Consider the following 6,877-nt stretch of genomic DNA (forward strand, 5'->3'; position numbering starts at 1 on the left):
GTGGGGCCCGGGTAAATGGTCAGGCGGGGGGCTGTTTGTGCAGGCATAAAATTGGAATCAGATTTACGAAGGGGCTGGGCATGATGGATATATTACAAGGGGGCTCTGGGCCCTTGTTCCTCCCCCCCTCCTCCTTTTACTCCCGACATAGCCTCCCCCCACACTTCTCCCTCTCACCTGTCCCCCCCAAACCCCCCACCACCACCCTTCTCCTCCTCCTCATCCACCTTTCTTTCTTCTCTCCCTGCCTTCTTTTCTTATCGTTTCATTCTTTTTCTCATCCCCCTCCCTTCTCTCTCTCTCTCTCTCTCTCTCTCTCTCTCTCTCTCTCTCTCTCTCTCTCTCTCTCTCTCTCTCTCTTCATTTCTTCTCCCTCTTGTTTCTCCCTTCTCCCCTCACACCTCCTACTCCCTTGTCCTTTCTTTCTCCTCCCCCCACCCCACTCCTCCCTCCTCCTCCCCTCCCCTCCTCGGCTCCTGGCTAACTACATTTCTGTCTCCTTTTAGCTTCACTTTTTTTTTTTTTTTTTTTACCTGCGTCACATGAACCCAGGAAAATGAGAGCAACGCGCGCTTATCTTCTTGTTGGAGAGAACTTTGAAATAAACCTGCCCATCGCGCAAACTATTAACCCTACAGAACCGAATTTCACAGGTTATACTTATTCATAGCGGCTCCTTACCCCACAAGACAATGCCAATTCATTCCACTCATTTCTGTGTCCCCCATGTTCATTTCTTATTCCCTATGGCCATTTCTTTGTCCCCATGTCCATTTCTTTGTCCCCATGCCCATTTCTTTGTCCCCATGCCTGTTTCTTTGTCCCCATGCCTGTTTCTTTGTCCCCATGCCTGTTTCTTTGTCCCCATGCCTGTATCTTTGTTCCCATGCCCATTTCTTTGCCCCACATACCTGTTTCTTTGATCGTGCCTATATCGTTATCCCCATACCCATTTCTGTGTCCCCATCCTCATTTCTTTGTCCCTATGCCCATGTCTTTACCCCTTGACACTCTCATTCTTGGACGGTACTTTGAAATACACTTTCAACACTTTCAAACCACTACTCATACAACACCCAGTTTCACAGCATTATACTTCCTGCTCAGTCCTGGCCGCCCACTAGAATTTCTAACCATGCCCACCCATTTCTTTGCCCCCCCCCCACACACATTTTCTCCCCCCTCCTTGATGGCTTCATGGCGAGCACTTCACGCGGTTGACGAATTCAGTAGCTGTTCTTCCCTTTCCCTCCATCAGTTTCTGCTCATGACTACGATTATTTTTAACTGTTTTCTTCTTAAGTTATATCTTCGGTTTTCCATCCTTCCTTCTCCCCTTTTTTCTTTCTTGATTTCTTTCTTCGATTACTTGCTACTTGTTTTGAATTTTCTTTTTGTCTATATTTCTCGTGTTCATAATTCATACTTTCAGCATCCCCTCCTTCTTTCCTTTTCTCATCCTCCTTCGTTTACTAGTTCCTCCTTTTAATTTTCGTATTTTTCCCCTTTCTTCCTCTTGTCTTCAGTTTTCCTTCTCTCAGTTTATCCATTTTCTTTTTTCTTGCGATTTATTTCACCAAGACCTGCATTTAACCCTGATAATTGTCTTCTCTTTTCTTCATTACATTCTGCGTTCATTTATCTCGTTCTTCCTTTTGTTATTCTATTCTGCCTTCATTGTTCATTAGTTAATGTCTTTATTTTTATTTTTTTCACCTACTTCAGTCATTTCATACATGTGCTCTTTCATTACTTCTCTCTCTCTCTCTCTCTCTCTCTCTCACACACACACACACACACACACACACACACACACACACTCACCTTCTCCTTCCACGGGGGGGGGGGGAGAGGGATTTAAGGCGCCGTGCATCATCCACCGCCAGACTGAGGCACGTGTAAATTAGAGAGAGGGAGCTGTGGGGGAAGCCTACACGATTTATTCTCTCTCTCTCTCTCTCTCTCTCTCTCTCTCTCTCTCTCTCTCTCTCTCTCTCTCTCTCCCACTGCTGCCAGATTCAGCCACTGACAGACATCTTACCATTTCACTCACATTTTAAAACAACATTTGATTTTCTTTGATTAGATGATTTAACCTGCATGGTATACCTGTGTATCATATAATTTTCAGTACTTTTAGGCTTGTACGAAGAACAATAATTTAGGTTTAGATCGTACGGCTAGTTCTTGGCTTTTCAGTCTGATAAGGAAACTCCATTACCTATATCCTGGTGAGAGGGGATCAGGATAGAACGCTGATCTTTGGGACATTGAGGGAAAAAAAACTAATTTCACTTTAGCTCACCACACTGAATTCTGATTTGTACAAAGTGATCAATATTAAAGCATTAAAATATGATGCCAGTCACGAAGAAGTGCTTTAGAAAGATATAGAGCCCTCGTTTTATCCTACTCTACCACTGAGCTACGTGTTATAAGCCACAGATAGATAAAAATATGGGTCAAGTTAATGTGAAAGAATTATACCTACGTAATCCTTGCGTTTTATAAAATGGGAAGGAACACTACCCCCACCCCCTCTTGATTCGCTTAAGGGATGCAGCGATTCCAAAGCCAAATACTTGGGCCTCAGGTATAGCCACATCATTAGGATACCACGACGCAGGTGAAGGGGAGGGAGTTATGAGTGGACCTCCCATTTTCCTTAGTTTCATATCGCGAAGGATGTCAGAGTTCTTTACATCTCATTACCCTATGCGAACCTGGCGTCTGAGTTAAAATGATGATGATGACATGTTCTGAATCAAATTTTGCTTTGTTTTTCTAATATTCGGTCAGTGACCATAGAAAAAACAACACATTTATTGTGCCGAGTTTATAAATCTCTACAGTTTGTGGTTACAATTTTGCGTCCTTCAATCACAGTGAAAAATGACCAAAATAAATGAGACACATCAGGGTGGCAGGTGTCGGGAAATTGGTGAGGGAGGGAGTGATGAGGTGGGGAGAGAGGCGGTTGTTGCCCCTCCTGCCACCACCCTCGCAGTGGCGCCACTGTCGCAAACCTTCATATTCCCTCGCCCACCCTTGCATATTGTGGCCTCCCCTGCCCTCATCACCCTTCAGACGGACATGCTTTATCCACCCGTTGCTTTTTCACCCACCTGCAGCCCGTCCTCCGTCAGTTCCACTCATAGAACCCACTTTGTTTTTTTTTCTTTGTTAGACTATGCATTATGCCGATAAACTTGATTTGTGTTTATTGTGAAGATACATTTTCGGCCCGACTTGGACCTTGAGGAACTTTTTTTTTTTTTTTTTTTTTTTTTTTTTTGGTAATAAACACAGTTTTAATATATGGGCTTAATTTCTATCATATCAACTTTCATGATACTCTGATTGCAGTGAGGTGAAAGATACCATGAAGTAGAAATCCCCCATAGTAGGAGAAAGAGCAAAAATAAATAAATAAATAAATTAGTTAATATACAAAGGAAGGAAAGAAGGAAGGAATGTAGAGGCAGAAGCAGTAATTCAAAAAAATGACACTCAGTCCCACTGAAAAAAAAAAAAAAAAGTAGAGAGGAGGTCGAAGTGCTGGAGGCAGTGAGGTAGAGGCCGCCATAAAATTAGTGTAATAATTGCAGAGGGCTCCAACTTGTGCAGCAACTCGCATCTTCGCCGTGATATAAGGAAGAAGTTGAGGTTATGGATGTGGGGCTCGGTTAGTTAACACGGGGGTGAGGGGTGGTATGGGGTTAGGGCTTGAGGGGGGGAGATTAGGACAGGTGTGGAGAGGTGAGATGTGGTGGCGAGATCAAGTGTGGAGAGGTTACATATGGAGGTGAAGTCAGATGTAGAGATGGAGGTGTGGAGAGGTGAGAGATGGAGTGAGGTAAGGTGTGGACAAATGGATTGGGGTCAGGTGGGGAGACGTGAGAGATGGGGATGGGGTCAGATATGGGGATGTTAGAGATGGAGTGAGGTCAGGTTTGGAGAGGAAGTGAGGTGAGGTTAAGTGTGGAGAGATGAGAGCTGGAGGTGTGGATAGGTAAAATATAAAGGTGTGGTCAGGTTTGGAGAAATGAGAGATGTGGAGACGAGAGAGATGGAGTGATGGCAGGTGTGGGGAGGTGATGTAGGTGAGGTCAGGCGTGGAGAGTTGAAGGAAAGCTGTTCCTTCCCCCTCCACTCCCTGTCATTATAATCCAGAAGGGAGAAGTCAGACAAGCTCTACGATTTTCATAAAAAGCTACATGGAAATTCTTCATGGAGGGACAGAAGAAGCAGCGCCATGATCTCTCCCGTCCCAGATATATTATAAAAAATAAATACATAAAATAAAATAAAATAATGAAAAATAAAATTCACACAATTGCAGAATACTGTTGTTTTTAATCGATCATCTTACATTTGTGTGTGTACGCGTCGACTTGGAAAAAACAGTTCGTGAGTTGATACAGTAAAACGTCGAGATACCTACCTAATCGATTAGTGAATGTGTACTATAGTTTTGACACTAAGGACTGTTGGGACCAAAAAAGGTAGGGAATGGGGATGGAAGAGCGTGATACAGGTAGGGAGTCATGAAGGTAGGAAGGGGTGTCGATAGGGAGGATGGTAAAAGTGATGGAGGGAATGAGTCAGGTACGGAAGGAGTAAGATAGGGAGAGAGGTATTGTATGTAGGAAGTGAGATAGGTAGGGAGGTAGTAAGATAGGAAATGATTAAGACAGAGAGTGATGTAGGAAGGGAAGGTGTGGAGAGAGGGAAATGGCGAGGTGTGGATGTCTGAGGTATCGAAATAAATGATGAGAAAAGAGACAAAAGGTACGGTGAGATAGGGAGGGAGGAAGGGAGGGAATTAACAGATCAAGGAGACAGTAATACAGGACATTATAGGGAGAAAGGTAGGGAAAACGTAGGTTGGGGAGGTAGAAAGATGAATATGGAATAGGTTAAGTAGGGACAGAATATGGAAGATATGAGGAGCGTAAGGTAGAAAGTAAGGCAGAGTGAGGTTAGACAAGAAATAAGACAGATAGGGGTGGAGGTAAACAGGGAGAAGTAAGACAGACAGTGATATAGGAAGATCACGTATAGGAGGAATAATGGTAGGGAAAGAGTTAGGTAGTTAGAAACAGATAAGGAAAAAAAAGTTAAAGATAAGGAGTACGACAGGTAGGGATGAAGGTAAGGTAGGGAGAGAATAAATTAGGCGGTGAGACAGGATGATAAAGTGGGGAGGAATCTGGTTAAGGAGAAGAGTACTATAGGTAGAAAAAATACAAAAAGGAAAGTAGGGCAAGACAGGGAGAAAAAAAAATAAGTAGAAAGAATGAATAAGTGGTTTAAAAAAGAAGGGGGTAATAGAAAAAAAGAAGTATGTAGAAAGTATAAAGAAAAAACAAAGGGGGGGGGGGGAAGGAGGTGGTAAAAAAAAATCCCATAACCTCCTAGCTGGCCTTCCTTAAACCACACGCCTCATCACTGACCCCCCAAAAGCCTCATCTACCCACCACCAGATGGCTCTTAGGGTATATAGCGAAACTCCCGTTGTCGTAACGTTTAAGTAGCGGTAAAAAGCGGTACCGTGGCCCCTGCGTTATATCGGCCCCACAACGCTAAAGGCCACCGCTGATGTGTAAGTGAACGGGGTAGTTATGGCTGTGTTGGTCAAGGCGGGGATGCATAAAGGATCTTGGGTGAAATTAATAAAGAGTTTGGAGGGTTCTAAAGCAATTTACGGGATGATGAAATGTTCTTAACATCTAGCTCTTTATTATTGCAACCTCCAATGTTTGTGTTCCCATAAATATGATCATGTGCTATACTTTTCTTACTCTCGCTTGTCCTGAAATTGCCATCTCTCCACCATGAGTACTGAGTTGTAACAGCAGATGAACACTAGAATATGATGTTAGTCACGAAGAGGTGCTATGGAGAGGATATAGCTGTAGTATCGTCTTCTGCCAATGAGCTATGTGAAATAGGCTGTAAATGGATGAAAATCTAAGCAAGTTAAAAAGTATGCGCGAAGATGGGGCAAAGTATCATGCATTAACTCATTCAATCCGGTGATGTATTTAATTGGTTTATTCTTGTTTCAGGGGACATTTTTTTTTTCAGCTTTGAGTAGCCCTCTTATAGTAAAGGGGTGAACGAAAACTACACTTAACCCCTCCTGTTCGTAAAGTCCTTTCAAACTGAGTAAAATTATATGGTAACGGGCAGCAAGAACAATGTGGAGTGGTAATATCGGATTGGAGGGATTAACGGCACTAAGGACTAAATTAAAAACTAAATTCAGTGACAAACTTTATCAGAGAAAATAGAAGCCTGCACTCATAGCAAACATTTTCTGGGTATGAATTATCCAGCGTTTTACTAGATAAAGATTGTGACGGCAGCATGGAGATTTGTCACCAAAAGTGTCAACATGTCTGATGGGGTTAAGAAACCGGAATGAGTTTAACACACAATTACGTCAATGATTACATACGTCTTCACGTCGCATCACACATGCCTAACCCTCCTTCCTTCCTCCCCCCGTTCCCTCTTGCCTTCCCTCACCATCCTCAGGCTTCATCCACCACCGTTAATCTCTAATGTGAGTGATTATTATTCTCATTTATAATGTGGCATTTTCAGTGATTAATGTGTTTTTCTTATCATATGGCTAGTCATGAACAGGGTCAAGTAACAAGACTATATCTGCGGTGTATGACCAAGTCCGTATAACCTTGGCATAGCCTTAATAATGATGACAATAAAAGTATCAGTTGGCACGTCAATCGATATCCACCAATGACTGCCGTTGGCGGTTTGCCGTTTACACTGTACCTGTTACTTGCCACGTCCTCGCATCGCCCATAACCATATTTGGAGAATACGCTTTTTGGAGGCTATAGTGGGA

This window comes from Coenobita brevimanus, chromosome 91 (assembly GCF_032717465.1).
Source record: "Coenobita brevimanus isolate Jiangsu-jjx chromosome 91, ASM3271746v2, whole genome shotgun sequence".
Classification (NCBI taxonomy): domain Eukaryota; kingdom Metazoa; phylum Arthropoda; class Malacostraca; order Decapoda; family Coenobitidae; genus Coenobita; species Coenobita brevimanus.